The sequence below is a fragment of the Coturnix japonica genome, chromosome Z, assembly GCF_054131305.1.
Source record: "Coturnix japonica strain WE chromosome Z, WE-NBRP24, whole genome shotgun sequence".
Classification (NCBI taxonomy): Eukaryota; Metazoa; Chordata; class Aves; order Galliformes; family Phasianidae; genus Coturnix; species Coturnix japonica.
The window spans coordinates 7,173,310-7,194,387 of NC_140702.1; the positions used below are offsets into that span (position 1 = coordinate 7,173,310).

General features: G+C 39.0%; 1 protein-coding gene across 2 annotated transcripts in view; it reads left to right on the forward strand.

Annotated features, from left to right (window-relative positions):
* Positions 1 to 21,078, forward strand: part of COMMD10 (COMM domain containing 10) — a 79,915-nt gene that overhangs the window by 55,062 nt on the left and 3,775 nt on the right. The window contains exon 6 of one of the 2 annotated variants that reach the window (XR_014939656.1): positions 7,759 to 7,936. The exons of the other annotated variant lie outside the window; for it this stretch is intronic. The gene's annotated coding sequence lies outside the window, so the exon portion shown is untranslated. The remainder of the gene's footprint in view (positions 1 to 7,758; positions 7,937 to 21,078) is intronic. 2 annotated transcript variants of the gene reach the window in all.

The window sequence follows — 21,078 nt, forward strand, 5'->3', positions numbered from 1 at the left end:
TTACTATTTCTGTGTGTTTAAGAAATTTAAATTTGAACATTATTGGTGCAGGGTAAGTTATCAGAAGTTGTTTCAGGCTTATTCAGGGATCCTTAAAGAATAAAACACACCATATTTCCTTCTTGCACAGACAGGTACGTTTGTATCTTTATATAAAAGAAAAAGTACAGTGTTTAGGAAACACTGTTTTTCTCAGTGCAGACTTGCGTTGTGTCTCACTGGCTTCAGTGTTAATAATGGTCAGTTCTACATGGATTCACTAATCTGGAGGCTTTTTTCAACGAAGTAAACCAAAGCTTTTTAATAAATGGGCTGGAGGTTTTCAGTCCTCAAAGTTGTAAAGTGGAAGAGTTTTGCTGTGCTATTTTTAGTTAGGAAAATTAGTTTCTTCCTGATCTTAGAAAACATTTCTCATGAGATAGAATGCAACAATGTTTTGTTCTGTTGACAAATAAGGCAGTCTTGAAATTTGTTAGAACTACTGGGTTTTCTCAAGCTGAGTACGTCGAACACGTCAGTATGCTTCCTCACTGTCCTTGGAATTATGTGCTTGGAGACAGTCATGGCTACAAAGGTCACCATGAGCTTCACCAGACAGTTCTTTGATGAACTTCCCACATCAGGAAGAGCGTGAAGTCTTTCGGAATTAGTTAGAGTTTATTTTTCTCCTCTAAAGGTTCTTTTCTCCAATGGGTCTGGGATTGGAAACCTTCAAAAACCAAACCAAAAAAAGATGTCATAATAAAGGTGGAACAAGCAGTGCATAGACTAGCGTTTACCTGTGTCTCATTGACCATACTGCATAAAGAGTGTAGAAATCTAGCAATTCGGAACATGCTTTGTCAGTGTGACTTTGCACGATGCTTCACCACTTAATTTCCTTCTATTTTCCCCTAGGAGAAAGAAGAAAGTCCTTGTCCATTCATCTACAATCTTTATTCAGGCATACTTGTAGGAAAATGAATACTATGTGATCATCTGTCATCTAGGCAGCATGGGATGTTCCCTTCCATTTTATGTATTTAGAAGAAAAGGAATGGAAAATGAGTGAGCTGGAGTTTTAATACAGAAGAAGATACTCAACAGTTTATATCCAATTTGGGCTGTTGAGCTGCTTAATTCAATTTCATAAATATTTACCATTGAGTGCAAATTATACCCAAATTGCTTATTTAAATGCATCACTACTGGACACCTCACCAGCTTCAGAACACTGTACTTTTGCTTCATTTCAAGGCTTACTTAAGAAGCCACTTTATTTTTCCTGGTTACTGTCTGTGCTCAGAGCATAACTTGTCTGCACTTTTAAAGCTGGTTATACGTTGTTCACACTGCAACATATTAGTTGTTCATATAACTTTTTTCCTGTCTGTCTAGTTCATTTCATATAATAATTAACTTAGCATACTGTTTTATGAAGAGCTGTTTATTCATTGGTTCTTAGGCTTTACCTTACAAATTTGGTTACTGGGTATTTCTGACAATAGGGCTCCAGGTTTCTGGGTACAACATACCAAGTGAAGCGTTTTGGTAGTTCAGCGTTTTAACTGTAGTAGAAGTAAAAATAGTTTGGATTTTGTGTTTACAGCCAAATTTTAATTGGCACATTGGTCTCATTGGGAATACTGCTGCTGTGATTCAACCCATGGCATTGTAGAGTAGGATATCAAGTCCCGGTAGGGGAACAAAAACAACAAAAGATTTTATAGCATCTTTCACATTCTTGTTATATACTTAAAGAACTCGCCAGCAGAGAAAACAGCTACTTACTGTGCAGTGCCCTTTGCAACAAAATGCAGTTGTCCTGATTTTCCTGTTCATCAAGGGGGCTGAGGACCATAACAACAACAAAGCCTTGCTCAGGTCTAATGCTGTGTATGGAAAACCGCATACAGATTGGGATCTTGGTTCCTTGCCAAGGTGCTTATCAGCCTTTGAGATAACCTGGATGACTTTGTACCTTGCCCTGTGTGACAGAGGAGCAGATGTTCGGCAAGCTGCCACCTGGAAGTGCTGTTAGCCCTGAGGGTCTGGCTGGCCACCAGGCTGCCAGCTGGTAAGTGAAGCCAAAGCTCCCAGCAGGCCCTGATGGTGCTGTGTTTTACCTGGAGTTTAGGAACCCTTTTGTCATCATGGCACACCAGCCAGGGATGGCGCTGGATGGGAAGCACCCAAAATGTTGGTGTCTTGATTCTATCTGGACAGATTGTTGGAAGGCTTGTGCAGGAAAACCTCAGTAGTCTTTGGTGGTGTTCAAGCCCAGAGAGGCAGGCAGAAGAGCTGCCAGAAAAGCAGACAGGTTTTTAGTTAAGCTTTTTTTTTTTCAGAATTAGGTTTTTCTGCAGGAAATGTCAAGTTCAGCATTTTCTAACAGTTTTGCTGTACTGGAACAATATTATCCAGCTGTATTAAAAATGTAAAGCCTTTCAGCCTGAAAAAGAGAAAAAAAAAATATTAAGTTCTTCTGGTGAAGTCTAGACTAGATCTTGAAGCTGAAACAATCACGACGTCTGCAAGAAACTCGGGTTTTGGATTTTTGATCCATTAGAAGGAACTTTAAATAGAATGAACAGTCTTGGGACTGGTGCTCTTTAGCACCTTCATCCATGACCTAAGCGTTGTGTTTGAATACACCCTTAGCAAGGCTGCTGCTGACACTAGACTGAGTGGTGCAGTTGATGCAATGAAAGGAAAGAGTGCTGTCCGTTACTTTTTCATCTTTAGAACTTAGTATGAATTAATTGTTTGTATTTTAATTACTGGCATACCAGAGAAAGGCAGTTCATTCTGTGTATGCTGTAATGATATATGAGATCTACTTTCAATCTAAACAAGATCCCTGTGCATCCTTGGCTGATTCTTCACAATGATTACCTTGAGCACAACTGTTATCTTTGTGTAATGTGAATTAAATGGTGTATCCCAAAGTGCATCGACAGTTAACAAATGAAAAACAGTCGGATTGCCTCTCTCATGGGATTATCTCCCTCTTTCTCCTCCCATCTGTTTAAGGCTGATATTTCTGTTTGGAAATGTCAGATCCCAAAGTGGATGTTTTGAATGCTGTAAAGTTATAAAGCAGATTTATCTTGAAAGAAGGAAAGATAACCTAGTAGGAGGAAGAGGTGGCAGGGAGCCAGAGAGCAGAGGCCCACTTCCTGCCCTGCGTCATTCTCTTTGTCTGGCTCTATGCAAGTCCCTTAACCTTTAGTGCTGAGAAAATGCTAGGCTCTAATACAATGTCATTCATTGTCCTATGAGTTGCAGTTGAGGTGACTGCATAAACACACGCATCAGGTGATTAACAGTACAGGAGATTTGGATTTAGAATGAATAATGGTATTGAAAAGTCAACTAGAGAAAAGTGAAAAATAAATTACAATGTTGTAAAACATTCGCCAGCAACTGCAGGCAGTGTACAGTACAGAATAAAATACTCTTACCATTTCAGGATGCGAAGAGACTGTTTTGGACTTCGAGGTTGTTGTCTCGTGCTGGTACAGCTATTACGTTTTGTATCTGATCAGCAACATACATTTTACACATGCTGCTTTTTTGCTTTTCTTGATCTCAGTATTAAAACCCTCATACGTTGTATATAATTTACGTATTGCTCTTAATGGTTCCATATTGTGTTAGCTTGTCTAGGCCTGAGGAACACTGCTTCTATCAAAATATTTCTAAAAACACGATTTGCTATTAAAAATAATTTGGTAAGGCTTGAACCTAAGTTGTCTTTTCCATAAACTTAGCATGCATTCTGCCTTTAATTCCATTTTTCTTAGCGCTCACTCTCCTTCATGTGTGTTTACTATGTGCACTCCATGGTTCTTTGCACAAACGTGCATCCAGCAAGAAATCAGATGCAGGCTTTGTCGTGTGGTTTGCTGTGTAGCTCTTCTTTCTTCTAAACCAAAGAAGAAATTACAACATGTCAGCTTGTTATTTATCTTTTTTTTTTTTTACAAGTTTGCTTGTTAGCAATCAGAATGTGCTACAGTCGCGTCCACAGTTTGTGAAGGGATTTTTGGGGAATTGGCAAACTTCTCTTACTATTTAAGCAAATTTTTGTTAAAAAGAATCAAACTTGTTTTCAATCAAGTGCAGATTGTTCAGTTATATACAGCCACTGAAGTGTGAAAGGATATTTCTTCTACAAAATCTCCCAAATTAGGCAGTGCAGTTTAAATGTTCCTCAGATGTCTGTTTCAGAATGAAGACACAAGAAGTAAACCAGCATTAGTATCTGTTGTTTATCTGAAGCAAACATCAGAAGGCTGCGTTTAAAGAAAAGATTGAGTAAAGAAAGCTTTCTTTTTTTCTTCTTTTTTTTTTAATGAACAGGCAGTATGTGATGAGAGATGAGATATTACAGAAGCAGATACAAAGCCCTGCAGGTTTCTCTTTTGGACAAAAAAATTGACTGGGGATATTTTTGTTCTGTTGTATGGAAATCAGTCCTATGATGGCAGCAGAATTAAATATTCTCCCTGTGCTCATTTAGCTGCAGATTGGCCCTTTTGGGACTTTATGCAAGTACAGGGATAAAATCAAACTCTTTGGAGTTTTGAAGGCTTCTTTTCCTTTGTGTCTAAGATAATGAAAAAGTAAATCAGGGGTCAACAAACACATATTTCAGTTATTTTACAAAACAATACGGATTTCAGGGAGTGAATCATCTGAAGGCATTTCACTTCTTAAGAGCTTCGCAAAGGAGGTAATTTGCAAAAGTGACCAGCTGTGTCTTTTCTAGGAGTCTCTTGTGCTTCTGAAACTTGCTCTGTTTTAATATATCCAGTGATAACGTGCTCAAAAGTGGCTTCTGATTTTGGGTGCATCATTCTTCAGGTAACAAGAGTCTAGAACTAAGTGAGTTCTTAGGCTGCTTATTAATTTATTTTTGTTACATCACTAAGTCATACAGTTCCTTCACAACTCTTGTGATCTTTGTTATGAAATTGGTGCTGAGTTTTGGCCCCGGTACTTTGATGAGAAGCCTCTTCCAGGCTTCATTGTCATTATATTTAGGACCTTTGTTTGAATGTGAGCTGAATATTTGGCTAAGTCATGTCCATTTGGTTAAGTTCCAGTGTTCTTTTAGCCTAACAGCTTTATGTCCTTCTAGTGCCTAAACTGCTGGTGTATTTATGCTTTAAGTAACTTGAGTCTGAAAGAATGTGGAGAGTTGATACAAACCACCTGCAAGCACCTAAATCATTAATTGATTTCTCCCTGTTTTTGTGTCTGATACCTTTCTGTACATTTGTGTGTAGAATGCAAGAATGCAACGTTTGGTCATACTGCATGAGAGGTGTGGTGATTGGGTGATTGGTGCTCCTTGGTATATGCATTCCCTTTCATTTTCTGGATGCACTGCACAGCTTCATGCTTGGGGATATGGAAGAGTAAGTACAGGATTTCTCAGCTCTGTGGGCAAGAGATTTACACAGACTGTGAGGGTGGACTTTCTAAACATCTGAAGCAATAGGCTTCTGAACAGGTACTTGACACAGTGGTAAAATTGCTTCACTTTTCAGACAATACTACATTTTCCAACTAGGATGATGTCCATGTCATCAGCAGAGATTGCTATTTGTTCAATTCCTTTTATTTGGATGAATCTCTGAGCAGATGCATTATGCATGAGCTCTGCAGACGTGCTATGAAATCATAACGAGTCCAAATGTTGAGCTGTTCTTTCTAGCACAAGTGCCAGTAAACGTGTGGAGTTGCCAAGTGGTAAACTACTTCTTTACACGAGGACTAAAGCAATGCGTGCAGTCTGCAGGTTTCTTTCTTTACCACTGCTGAGAAAAATGAAACAAACAAACAAACAGAAACAACAAGAAAACACCCGGAGCTGCCAAGGAAGAGAAGTTTAAGAGCAGAGATGGTCTCTGCAAGTCTGTGTTTAGGACCGCGACATAGACAGCTGAGATGTAACAAGATCTTCAGCTGGAACCCTGTTGAATTTTGTAAGCCTAACAGGGTGAATTTAGGGAACTGTTACTGCTAACATAAACAAGCGTGTAAGTATAGATACTATTTCTGAAAATGCTGTAGAAGTTGCTGGGAGAGGGAAAATCACTTTCAGCATCCTCAGGTGTATTTACCTGTATGTAGGCGTATGTCAGATACATTCCTTTATTTGAAAGGTTTGTTGTTAGTTTGAGTGATGTCAGTTGGAGTGATGTTCATAATGCTGCAGATTGAAATTGGAATCCTATTAAAGTCTATGAAAATGGTTTTTTTCCTAATTAATTGCACTTTTTCACATACCTTTAGTACTGCACATAATATTACTTCTGACAGTGAAAAAGATGAGACCCTCAAAATAACAAAATAGATCTGTATTTAAACAGCTAACACATTTGGATGATTAAGAGTTATTCTTTGCTGTGGCTCATTCAGTTCTGGGGTGGGCCGGTGACAGTGCTTTATTCCCTTTGTAACAGTTAGACAAAGCTAAGCAGTGATGAGGATGTAACATCTGCAACTCACCAAACAATTCAATGTTCTTCATGCACCGCAGAAGTTTACTTCTTTTACCTATTCTACACTGAGTGATAATGAATAATATTAATTGATTATTCAGCTTTACCACTTGGAATTGTGCAGGTCTAACCATTAGCTTGTGCATAGAAGTCAGCTGTTTGTTTAACACGTTCTCTCACACAGCCGACGACTGTTGCATTGGAGGTCATTATCAGATTTGACTGGATCGGAATTGCCTTTAGATAAATCTAATATGATGGCACCTCAAGACATACAGTCCTTTGAAGTGTATATAGACGTGTTGATGTGGAGTCTTTTTCTGGGGCAGGCTTCTGGGGGGTTTCTATAGTAGAGCATCAGACCATGTTTCTATGAAATAAGAGATGAAACAGATGCACTGAAGTGATAATATTGCAGAGAGGTTTGGCACAAGAAAGGAAGAATGTTTTGCTATGTAAGCAAGGAGAAGGGATTTTGCAGAAAAGAGAAAGAAATAAATTACATTGTTTTTGCAGTCTGATTTTCAGTAGTTAGTCCTGCTGCTACTTAGATGTGTTATCTTTTGGTTAAAAAGGAGTTTTTCAGATTTGGGAATGAAAAATGAAAAAATGAATATGTTTGGGAAAAAAAAATAAGAAAATTATGGGTGATGAAAGGTGGTATAACCATTAAACAGAAGCTCAGTATGGTCTCCTCAATTAGATAACAATGACAGTCAATGGATGGAGGGAAGACACAGATCAGAATACTTTGTTGTTCCTTCTGTTTGTTCCATACTTACTGGTGTTTCATCCATTGCATGATTTGCTTTGAGTTAGTCAGGTTCTTTGGTAGATATAAACTGGGCCAGTTAAATCTATTACGTTAATTCTAAACAAAACTTATCATGACAAGTTAATATTTCCACCAGATTAGTTTTATCGGTAATACAGATGCATGTGCAGAGATTCTTTCTGTAATGCATTTAGATAAAATAATAATAATAATAATAATAATAATAATAATAATAATAATAATAATAATAAGAAGAAGAAGAAGAAGAAGAACAACAACAACAACAACAACAACAACAACAACAATAATAATTTCCTAAAACCAGTGAAGTTTCTAGAGCTTCTGGATACTTTCATGTTTGATGAGAATTTTTTAAGGAGAATTTGATTGTGTCATTGCTGTCTCCTTGAGCCAGGAGTGGAGTCTAGGATGAAATATGCCCATGTTTTCCATAACCTTTGATCCTGTGGTATTGCTTCCTTCTCTAAGGTCGTATCCCTGAGTTCCTTGGCAACATTGGAGATTCTCAAGGGGGATGCTCAAGTTCTCTATAAAGTCCTCTGTAACACAGGAAGTTGCATCTTATGTCCCGAGTCTCCTCAATCATCTTTTCCCATTTAATTTATTTTTCTTGCTCCTGTCACTTCTTGGGTAAAGAGAAATGCAGGTAACTGCTTTTAAAATAACACCACTTATTTGCATTCTTGTGTCTTCATAAAATATTTGCACCGCTGTTGCCATAAAAGTAGTTTGGGACAAAAGGTTTGCATGTTGAGAAAATGCATGTTGTCAGTCATCTAGCTGTACAGACACGTGACCTCCTCATGTTAAGACCAGCATTCTGATTCCATGCTAATCACCTAATTGTTATTAATATATGCTGCTTGTTTCTGACCTGTTTTGTTTAGAATGCACATTGGTTTTAGTGTGCATGACATTTAAGGGTTATGGATTAAAAAATTAATTTTTCTAAAATAAAAAATACCTCATACATTTTTAATAGGGGTTACAAAAGAGCTACTCTGTATTTTCCCTCTAGCAAGATGGTACAGTATTGAATTAAGTGTTAGTACTTCTGTGGCTGTGTAAGATTTAATATTCTGGGCAAAGATATTAATTGTCTTTTGAAGTGGACAGCTGGGTTTCCTTAAAATTGTTTGTAAATTAATTAGGAATTTTGAAAAATGAATGATCTCTTAAAATGAGATTTCAGAATTCTAATTCTTTAATATAAATATTTTTATGTTGTATATATGTATTTTTTTCAGAGGTATGTATGAAGATACAGAAGAAAACATTACTTTGTGATCTGTACATTTTCTTTTGGAATGAGAGTCTTGATAGTGTAGAAATTCAGATCTTAATCTATTAAGTAAAAAGAATCGCACCTGACCTCAAAAATAAATAAAAATATCCCAGCAGTCAAGCTGCTTCTCCTCTATTTGGACCAGTAGTGTTTAAGTGACACTGACAGTGGGGTTGGGTGCGCCCCTAGAAGTCTGCAGACAACACCAAGCTGAGTAGTGCAGCTGATGCAGTAGAAGGAAGGGATGCCATCCAAGTCCAAGACTTAGCTGGAGAAATGGGCCCATAAGAACCTAATGAGATTCAACAAGGCCAAGTGCCAGGTGTTGCATTTGGGTTGCGGCATTCCCACATCTGTATACAGATGGATAGATGGATGGATGGAGAGCTGCCTTGTAGAGAAGGGCAAAAACCTGACTGTGAGCTGGTCTTGCAGTCTGAAAAGCCAGCTGTGTCCTAGGCTGTGCTAAAGAAAGAAAGCAGGTGAAGGGAGGTAATTCCCCCCTGCCTAGAGTACTGTATCCCAGTCTGGAGAAGAATGCAAGAAAGATGCAGAACAGTTGGGGTGAATCTGGAGGACAGCCACAGAGGTGATCAGGGGGCTTGAACACCTCTCCCATGAGGAAGGGTTGAGGGAGCTGGCTGGAGATTGGAAGGTTCTTGGGGGACCTTATTAAAGCCATAAAGGGCAGTTGGAACTAGATGGTATTTAATGGCTCTTCCAAGCCAAGCCATTCTATAGTTCTGATTAAAAAGAACATAATTTGTGGATATGAAATTAGTTATGAGGCAACTTATAACTCTTACAGTCTCCTGAGCATTTTCAGAAATGCCATTTTTAAGACTGCAGTGTTTGATATTGAGAATCAAGAGGGAAATTGTCAGCAGAATGCAAGGCATCTTTCAGGGGAAGGAAGAACTGAATGTGGGAACCACCGTTAGGTAAACAACAGACCTTACAGCCAGTCAAATATCATGCTGTGCTGTTGGTGCACAAATCTGTGGACGATAGTAGAACATAACAGGTAAATTCTCAAAGATTTGGGGAAGTTTGAATATATATATCTTTCATAGACTCTTTTTTTCCATCTACCTTGTAGCAGTTTTAATCCACATTCTTTGCCCTGTCCACAGTCCTTGGGATCATGAACTGAACCAGGGCATGGTTGCTGCAGCTCAGACTGCCTCCAAGGTTAACTTTTTAATAAGCTCCTCTGTGTTTATGAGCATCAGATCCAGTAATGTTTCACTTGAGGTTGGTCTGTTCAATACCTGCTCCAGGAAGTTATTCTTGATGGACACCAGAAGTCTCCTGGATTGCTTGCAGTTCACTGTGTTGTTTTCACAGCAGATGTCCCAGTAGTTGAAATCCCTCATCAAGGTGAGACCTTGCAAGCGCAGCACATCTGGAAGCATCCCATCTGAAGTCCAACTTCTTGTTTTATTGAAGATGCATCCTAGTAAGTCCCAGATTATGGAATCCAGAATGCTGGGCATGCCACCATCCACTTAGCCATTCATTGTACTGGACCCTTCTCCTCTTGCCCAGATCCCAGCCTCCAACCAGGAGGATCAAGGATAGCACTATCTGCATTCCTGATCTGTTAAACAAATTCCTAAGGGACAAAATTCGTTTTTTTGTTTTTTTGTTTGTTTTTTTAATATTCTTTAATTTCTGTAGTTTCTAGCTGTTTTTTTACCCTAGAATCTGTTTTTTTTGTTGTTTTTGGTTTTTTTGGGTTTTTTTTTGTTTTTTTTTTTCTTACAGCTGCCAGTATAATACTTAAGAAACATTTAGACAGACCATTATTGAAACTCGGGTACCACAGACTTGGAGTTCCAGGGTTTATGGCCAGACTGTCTTTTCATCTTGTCTCCTAGCTCACAGAGTGACAGCAGGGCTGATCAGCAGCCACTACTGTACTCTCTTGATCCTGATTTCTTTCTTTTTCGAGGTCTATATTGACATTTGGACAGATTTGTGTTAACAAACCGCTTTCTTTGTAATCCTCAGTCTTGGTTGATCCTCATGCATTTTGTAGTCTGTGAGACGGTGGCATGTGTAAACCACTGCGGTCAATAAAGAATTGAGAGGATTTATGGCAAAGCAATATTATGTCCCAAAATTACTGCTGTATATTGTATTCTCAACTGGAGTCAGTCAACTGGAAGGAGTTTAAGAGCTGTTTGTAGTCAGCAACCAAGAAGCACTCAAAAAAAAAAAAAAAAAACCCCAAAAAAACCCACCAAAAAAACCCAGGGTTCTGGGATGTTATGAAGCAATCAGTGTAAATTGTCTTTCATTAATTTCCTTAGGTGATATGAATGATCCTAATCTTAATTGCGGTTTAAGCATAATTTAATTTTTCATTCTGTGAGTTTTGAATACGCACCTCTGTCAGTGTTTAATTTGTCTTGTTTTCTGAAAACATATTGCTTGTAAAATGCAGTAAAATTATACAGGATGGAACAAATACTAAGGAGATGATGCCATGCTGTCATTTAGCAGAATCATAGGAAATGAAGTACTTTCTAATAATGTTTATGATTACCATCAGAATAATGGTCTGTGAGACTCCTTCTGGTATGGCTTCAGAATGCTGAATGATTTTTCAGGGAGCTTTTTGGGTAAGAGCTTTCAGCAAAGTGATTTATAGATTCATTTTGATGCCGACCTTCACCTCTCCAGCTTCTTGTTTTGTTTCAGCCTCTTTGTTTCACTAAATGCTTGTTTGCAGATTGTGTTTTTAATTCATCTATAAGGAATTCGTGGTCAGTCAGTATCTGAAAAGGAAATCAGGTGTGATGGCATGGTTTTACTGTTTAGATTATGCCATGGCATCCAGGCATGATTTCACATAATCACTTTTTGCTAAGTGATTGCAATTCTGTCACCTTATATAGAACATATGCAACTAATACAGTAGTAATCTTCTTACTTGTATACTGTCTTTACTCTCAGAGAACAGACAATCCAACAACTTTCTTCCAGAAATTGTACATATTTGGATCCACTCCCTGCAAAAAATATTCAGAGAGACTCAATCCTCATGGATGGATGGAAAGTTTATTCCTCACCAAGTCTTTGACTAAGGGATAGTACTCATTTATTACCCAGAGTTACTCTCTATGTAAGATGAGCTCTATAAGGAGATAAGATCCATAAGCTCTAACAAGGTAAAACTACAGTCACCTGTTGTAGGGGTAAAATTTGGTGCTAATACTGTCACAAATACAACTGCAATTAGATTCCCCACTCCTTGCCCTCTGTTTAAAAGTAAATAAATCACACATTCTTCTATTATCTTCCGTCATCTCTTCCATGTATTGCAGGTGATGTTGAATACCCTCCAGTTTGTGAACGTCTGGTGCTAGGGGTGTGCAGAACTGGACCCACTTTCTCAAATGAAATCCCATGAGTGCCAGGGCCATGACATCAGGGGCGGATGTTTGTGATATGGCAGTAGAGGCTGAACCTTCCCACCAGTGTTGCATTCCATGTTGTTGCCATGTGTCAGATGGCAGCAGAGAGGCAGTTTGACACAGTGGTGAGCAGAAGGAGGAAAGGTGTGAAGTTGAATATCTTCATGCAGGAAAAGTGGCACCATTGACATTCATCAGAGCTTGTCAAATGTTGATGGAGACCACAACACAGGTGTGAGCACAATGAGTCTGTCTATACAAAAAGTTGGAACAGTTCCTGGAGAAACACTGAAACATAGAACACTTTGTATTTTTACTCAAGTTCTGACTGATACAGAGGTGCAACTTGTTCAGTTGTTGCCCCAGTTTGAAGTGGCAGGATGTGTTCTGGCACTTTGTATCTTAATATCTCTGTAGATTTCTGCTATTGCAAAACCAGTGCCTCCAAAACTGAAGCAGGGCATCCATCAGCTCGAGAGCTGGATTAGCAGCAGTTAATTTAACTGTTGGAAATGTGTTTCCTTTAAAGACCCAGTGATCCCACCCTGCCTTTGCCTGACAAGGAGCTTTCTAGTTAGTTTATCTGCTTATTTGTAAGATAAACAAAACCAGTCCACGTAGAAGTGATTTCCCTGTGCAGTGGTGCATTAATCCTTTAAAAATAATGATTCCAAGCGTATTGGGCTATTTGTTCTCATTAAAGCAAGCGAAGAGCAAATTAGCTAATTCATTCCTCTGCATAGGGCTGTAGAATTCTTCCGTGTTCAGCAGTTGCTTTTTGCATTCTTGAAAACTTGTGGTGTCTCTGAGTTTGTATTTAACTGTTAATTCTTTTATTTACAAGTAGGACAGTAGAGATCCTCTTAATTTGCTTTTTCTGAAGAATGCTGTCACATTAGATTTATACAAAGTACCTGGCCAGGTGAGGCAATATGTGACTGGTTTGTCAATCTCTGGACAATTGCTCAAAGGAGAAGGTAAGTTTTTCTCTTTTAGGATAAACTTTGTTTGTAGGTGAAGGGTAAGCCACATGATCCAGTGTTTGTGTAAATTCCCAGTACCTGGAATTGGCAGAGCAGCAAAGCTTTGAATGTTTCAGGGCTTTGCTAAATCAGCTCAGCACTGACTCAAGCAGACACTGTAATTGTAAAGAGTCTATTCCACCACATGTATGATGTTGTAAACCAGCAAAGAGAGATGAAGGTGTACAACTAGAAGAGATGCGGAAGCCCTATGGGAGATGCTTCATTTTGAAGTATTTGAGGGTGTAGATGATCTAATAAATGATGGAACGATTATCTCTCTCTTGCCCTCTCCTCCCCAGTAGATAAATATCAGTTTTGACTGCAGTATTGCAGTTCATCTGAATTTTCCATGTGCTGCTGCTCATGTGATAAAGTATAGTTGCTTTTAGGTGATAAGCTGTTGATACCTGACTGACAAAATAAGGGATCACTTACCTTCAAAACAACTTTTCAATGTGTTGTACTAAGTGAAGAGGAAGAATTTTAGCTTTTCAGTATTTGTTCTGTCTCCTGATGTATGCCCAAGGTGAACTTGAGCTAGTTCAGTCTCTTTACTTTCTCTATTTTCTTAGGAAAAATATGCAAAAAAATAGACAGTAGCTTTAGAGTAAAGAGCCTGTGAATGATGAAGAAGAAAGACAAACTATTTCGGTCTTAGTTGATGTAATTTTAATCTGGTCAGAGTATTTTAGCACAAGCACCACAGTTTTCTCTCACTGAATTAAGTCCTGTGTTAAGAAGAACATGTTTTTTATTAAAAACCGTCATTCTAGGGTAACCTGCATGAGCCATAATTCAATTGCATAGAGACATGATGAAAATAAAAAAGAATTTAATACCCTCTTTCAAATTGCTTATGTTAGCCAAAACTTTTTTCTTCCTTTCCTAAGAGGGTAGTTCTTCCTGTGTGTATATTAATATTCTGGCTTTGAAAGAAACCTTGGGTTAGTGGTTTGATTTCATCTTCAGTGTATGTGGAAACACTTACAAAGCACATGGACTACCTTCTATCCATAGTAGCCTGTCCAGCTTTTTTTGCAAGCAATAAGAGTTCACACACTGTATCAGCCTACTAATAATTTTTCAGAAACGTGATGAAGTGGTGAAATTTGATTGCGTGAAATCCAAACAGCAAATTTTTGCTGCCTTAAACTACGTGTAAATCTTAGTGACAAACTGGAAAAGAGATTTTTTTGTGTGTGGATTTTTCTATGATGAAGTGTTCGTTTCCTTCTTGTTCAGTGGAACACCTTCCATTTTGGTCTGTTACGCTGCAGTGAAAAAAAAAAAAAAAAGAGCAAAACGTCGGTGCTTTTTATTTGTAGGCTGCTGTTAATGAAAAGCAAGTCTTGATTTTACAGCCATAATCAGAAGAGACTGTTCTGTTCTTATACGCAGGTTGTTCTGAAAGTAATGCCTCCAGTTGATTTCCATGTAAGTTACATTACAAAGAGCAGAATGAAAAATATTTGGTGGGTTGAATTCTTAGCTACAAAACACTGCTTATCAGGATAGTCACCACCACTGGCTGTGCACCTTTGACAGTGATGAACAACAGCCTGCAATGCCATCCTGAACACCACTTGTCCTTCATGTTGTTGTCCCTTCTGAACATGCCATCCACATCTACCCTGTGCTCACATCCTCTGCTTGATCTCTGTTAATGTCCAGCATGCACTGATGAATGTCAGTGGGTGAGATTTTATCTGCAGAGAGGAAAACCTCCACACCTTTGCTTCATCTGCATCTTCTATGTCAGACACCATTTTGTCAGACTGCCCTTCTACTGCCATCTGTCACGCAGCAGCAACATGGAATGGAATATTGGCAGGAAGGTTCAACTTCTACTGCCATACCACGAACACCTGCCTCTGGTGTTATAGGCAAACATAATAAAACAGGAGGCATAACTTTTGGAGCAGCCCTTATATTGTTTCATATTGTAGCATATCATATATATGCACAGTGCACATGGGCTGCAGGGCACAGCCTGCTCCAGCATGGGTCTGTCCTGGGCTGCAGGGAACTTCTGCTCCATGCCTGGAGCACCTCCTGCATTGCCCTTGGTGCCTGCAGGGCTTATTCCTCTCGCATTCCTCACTGCAGTCTCCCAGCTGCTATTGTACAGTGGTCTTCCATTGCTCTCCCAGCACCTAGCATCACTTGCAGCTCAGTGCTGGTGATGGTGAGTCCCTATTGGAGCCTCTGGACCTGGTCTGTCCTGAGACAGGGCAGTGCTGGGCTCTGCTCACAGAGGCAGTCTTGCTTCTTGCTCCTCTACCTTGTTTCATAAACACAACTACACTGCTCTATTTCTCAGAGTATAGTAAAAATACAAGCTGACTTCAAACACAAAAAATACATCACTTTCAAGCAGTGCCATTCTCTGAGAGGTCAGTTTGTGATCCCCTGGAGGATGAGGCTGGTAGTTAGCATCGCCTGCCCTGCATGGCTTTCCTCCCCAGTCAGCAGCTGAGGTTTCTGTGCTGCCCACAACAAGAATGGCTGGGAGATCAGAGCCCTGCTTGCTGACAGCCACAAATGTGCTTTTAGCAGAACAGCAACAACAGAAAGTGTTTTATCTTTATCTTGCTACCTAACAAAATCCATATTACTGATAGTCTAACTGACCCATCCTGTACAAAAGAATTAATGTACAAATTGTGTAACATTGACATTTTGATGGTATTTAAGCAGGCTTTTTGGGAAGGGTATTTTCACATCAGTTGAGCTGATTTCACATGAATCTGTGTTTTCTTAAATATTCCTTCTCGCTGCCGGTTTCTTTTATCTGGCCTCTTTTCATGTTCCTCAGTACAAATAATAGATTTTCTGGTGGTGAAGAAAGGCTTTTGTGGTAAAACAATGCAGTGCTGCAGTATCTTGTTGAACCGGGTAGGCTTAGGAGCTGACACTACTAAAAGATAGCAGCTTCCGCCATTCATCTGAAGCCTTCCGAGATGATCCTCAGCTGAATGGTTTATACCATATAAAATCTCTGTCAGAGCAGTTGCTTTAGATGCGGATACAGACCACAATAATCTCAGCTTCCTGTCATGGACACTGACTTTATTGTGGGTTTTGCTGCAGACCTATGGGGCAGCTCACTGAGCAGTTTGGATCACAGTGTGAGCTTTCACTAAGTCCAGCTTATTTCATATCCAACATTAGAAGCGTGTCTGTTATGAACATGAGAGTTTAGTACCTCTGTGTTAATCATGCCAGCTACGAGCAAGCAGCTCAGTCTGCAGTGTAGAGCTGCTCTCCTTGATGTAGAAATTTTGTCTGCCATGTATCTATATATCATCAGGTATCTTGATCTGCAGTTGATGCTCCAAGGCTGATCTTCATCATCCTCAAATACTTATCCAGGTTGCAGCTGTCATTTTTTGAGTCTCTAATGCTCAGATGGTAATGCTAGACTAGCATTGCACTTAATATTTACTCATGAACATATGTTTATATGCCTTTAGTTCTATGGTAAGTTATGCCACAAAACAATAGAGCAAATAATTTAATTTCTTCTCAGGAATAAAAAGAGATAGTGGTGAAAGCTGAGTTCTGAATAAATAAGAGAGTTCTATTCCAATTGTTCCAAACTTCGCACTGTATTAGCAGTATGCAGCAGTGAGGGTGTGTCTTTCCAATGGCTGTTTTTCCCATTAGTGGAAGAAAATAGCAATTTTAAAATACATCTTTTCTTGGATGTTATATTTGGCAAATGTACCTACATATGTTCCTCTTGAATCCTGAAATTACAGTGATACATTTGTGCAAACAGATGCTTTATGCTGCTAGTGATTAATCCTGGGTGAGGACTAGTGTACACTGTAGACATACATATGATCTCCAAAAAAGGGAAAAACGTCTGAGGGGTATATATGAAATACGGAGCAGAAAGAAGGAAGTCAAACTTTCCACAGATCTTCTGTGAGCCATTTTTCATTCCTAGAACAGAAAGGGATGTACCAGGAAAAAGGCCTGTTGTGATGAGATTGCGCTGACGCACGTAACGCCTGTTTTCTCCCAAGTATGTTTTTGTTTACTCTGATGTTTTAGTAGAAGGTTTTTTTTTCAGAGGAATTTCATATAATCTTTGTGTAGAAATGACAGCTCCGCAAGCATAAATTTTTAGTCCAAAGAGATTTTCCACATAGAAGTATTCTAAAAAGTGGCCAACATAACAACATATTGTTAATAGGAATGTGAATTCCTATACATTTAAGATGAAGTAGCACTTTGCCTGGATACAGCTGTTTGGAAGAAGAAAGCTTCCTATAAGTGCAAACAAGTGACAGTTCTTGTTGCTATTTAGATTTATGAAAGGTATTCTGCAGGTCTCCACATTCCTGCTGTTCATTACTGGTCTGTGCAATGCATTTATTCCAGGTGCTTTCCATGAATTCTTGTGTTCTTGTGTCTGCTGGAGTAAGTTCATTTGTCTGTATTTCTCCAAACCAACCATTTCCAGTAATGCTTAATGAGATCTCAGGAATCAGCATAGAACTTCATGTGGGGAGATTAGAAAGACATTGAGGAGGGAGGGAGAGACATCCTTATGGTGCTGCTGATTTTGATCTTCATGAACACCACAAGGAATCTTGTTTGAAAAAGAAATACCACTTTAAAAAGGAGAACACTGTATGCACATGGACTAAATGTTGAAGAGAGTTGGTTAGTATGAAGGATGCTCTGTTTTGTAGCAGTTACACACTGAGACTTGAAAATGCATGTAATTCAATAAGGCATGTTTTTCTTTCTCTGCAATTGACATTGCAGATGAAAATAAGCTTGGAATAAGAATAAAGTTTGAAGTTCACATTTATTTATCTTTTTAACGATTGTGAAGGAAGTGCAATTTTGAAAACATAAGTTGGTGTTTAACTTCCAGTATTCTGCTGTATCCCTTAGCTAAATTACATCCATTTATTGTTGTAGGGTGTGAAGTCGTTTTAATTGCTGTTTCTTGTGTGCGGAAAGTTAAGGACTGGGTGTGCTTTCAGGTCTGTTTTAACACATCTGCTTTTCTCACCTTGCTACAGTTCATCTTTCTGACTGAGCAGCATAAGCTAGCTGATAAATTCTGTGAGATACATCTCATGACCCTCTTTCATACATTTCATCTGTATGTGCCTGAGCAAACGCTTCATTCTCCGGAGTACAAGAAAATTTAAAGGAATTCTGAACTAATGCAGCTCAGACACTGATATGTCCACAGGGAAACGTGGACTGCTAGGAATCAACAGGGGTGCATATGCGTATGAATTTGGCTGTAAAATGCTTAGTTGAATTGTCTATCTTCTTCTGTTGCATCTGGGACATTAAGGATGTCTAATGAAAATGAATTGGACAATGAAAAGCAAATATGAAAGTATTAATCTGCTGAACATGGCTTGTAAGTGGCCCAAGATAGTACTGAAGGCTGTATTAGATATGGAGATGGGGATGTGTGTTGCTTCAGCTTGCTACTGTTAACAAACTTGAATGTACTGTCATTTTTTTTACGTGTGCTTGGTGAGAGAGCATTATCCTTGTCAGTAGACATTTAGATGTACACCAACCTGTCCCTCCATCTGTTTGCTTTGGAATGCTTGGCATTTGTTTTTCAGTGCAGTAAAAGTAGTCATAGCTTTGCAATTGAGAACTATGATAGCAGTATCAGTTTTTCACCTTCCAGTTAGCTTCCAAACTAGAAGTTTGCCTTTTATTTATAACTCCTAATGCCTTGCTGCATGTATGTGCATGAGGTGGGAGAATTAAGTGTGTAGGGTATGTCTGGGCAATAAAAAAGGCTACAAAACACTGTTATTAGTAAAAAGACCTTTTGGAGTGTTACATTAAAATAGAAGTATTTAGATCATTAGATTTAAAAAGCAAGTAAATGAACAAAGCAAAAAACCCACACTTTGATTTTAACCAGGCCTTTGCCTCTGTTTTCTGAGATATTCTAGGGAAAGCTGTTTTTGCAAGGTTTGCACTGTAACATTTTGCATCAAGAAACTATTCATGTTTAACATAAGTTGTTAGCCACGGCAGTGTGAAATTGGAGTGTCTGTTGTACATCTCACATACTTCAATTGTCATCATTTTGTGCTGGTGATTATTTTCAGCTAAAAATTTACCTAATGCTTTGGCAGTGGTTGTAAGTTAAGCGTGTATTAAACAGTAGATTAATGTTGGATGGGAATAGGAAGTTTTGATCTTGCTTTTCTTTCTGTCTCCACTGAGGCCTCTCACCCCTTTATCCTCCCTATACTTGACAAGGAGACTTGGTTTTGGTTTTTCTGTGAATATAACAGTGACTTCGTTTAGCTGAGTCTGCAGACCAACTAACTCGTTAGCTGTGCTACTTGAGAATGTTGCTCCAGCGCTGTCCCTACACCACTGTTCTTGGTTACTGAATCAGACAAAAAGCCTATCTCCACATTGTCCAAAGAATTAACAATTAGCATTTAAGTTCTTTTTTTATTTTATTTAAGATAAAATAAGCATCTCTCCTTAAGTATGTTTCTCTGATGCAATGAAGCTGACATCTTCAGGAGTAAAACTCAAGACTAGGAGATGAGACTTTTACTGCCGCAAGGTTTGGGATGCAATGTGTTAGAGTCGCTGGGAGTGACAGTAGGAATAAACTCTGCTTCTTTCACACTAAGTTATTAGCAAAAATAAAATGAGAAGGCAGAAATGAGGGAAAAAGTAGAGTGAAAGTGATGAGTAGAGGCGCAGGAGAATACAGAAATTTATCAGGAAAGAATAAAAGTGAATGATATACTTGATAGAAAAATAAGTTAGACATCCAAGAAATTACAGTTTTCTTAGGTATATTCTGGGAAACACGTACTAGGTCAGACACAGAATCTGAAAACCTGCATATTTAGATAAAAGAAGGCAGCTTAACTACAGCTTTCATAAATAGGCTGAGACTCGTCTGCACACAGAGACATTTAATTAAGTCAGTAAAGTCAAAGTGATGTTTTTATCTTACATTTTAGTTATGGATGAAAAAAACAATAGCATTTGGCAGTTTTGTATCCTTATCTGAGCAGAATTGCTTGAGGTAGATTAGGAATGTGCCTATGTTAAGTTCCTTAGCAATATCCTAGATACGTAATCATTTTGAGCACATACTTCTAAAAAAGTACAGAAATGCATTGAAAGCCAGTCCTGAAGCTAGGTGGAATTAAACTGAATTACTGAAACATGGTGGGACTGCTCCCATGACTGGAGTGCTGTGATGGATGGTTATAAGCTCTTCAGAAGGGATAAAGGAGGAAAGAAGGGTGGTGGTGTAGCCCTTTATATTAAGGATTGTTTTGATGTTGAAGAGCTTGGGGTTGGGAATGATAAAGTTGAGCGACTGTGGGTAAGGATCAGGGGGAAGGCCTGTGGGGTGACATCTTGGTGGGGGTCCGTTACAGTCCTCCTAATCAGGATGAAGAGATGGACTTCCCTGGTGTATGTTGGCAATATAATATGGCACAGAGGAAGCAGTCCAAGAGGTTTCTAGAGTGTGTGGAAGGTTGCTTACTTACGCAGCTGGTATGAGAGCCTACCAGGGGCGGTGCCCTGCTAGACCTGCTCTTCATTGACATTGAAGAACTGGTGAGTGATGTGAAGGTTGGGCAAATGTTAGATGAGGAGGTGATCTGAGAAGCTAGCACAGCTAACTCAGCTTCACCATGGGCAGGTCATGCCTGACCAATCTGTTGGTGTGCTATGATGAAGTGATGGCATTGGTCGAAGGAAGGGCCACTGATGTTGTCTGCTTGGACTTGTGCAAGGCCTTTGACGTGGTCCTGTACCACATCCTTATATCAAAATTGCCAGAGTTATTGTCAGTGAATATATGTTCAAGGAGAGGCCAGTCACGAGTGGTGTGTGCCAGAGGTCTGTTTTGGGACCAGTGCTCTTCAGTGTTTTTATCAGTGGAACTGAGTGTATCCTCCACAACTTTACTGATGACACCTTACTGTGTGATGCTTTTGTCGCAACAGAAAGAAGGAACACCATCCAGACTACAAAATGTGGTCCCATGAGAATGCAGGGAGGTTCAGGA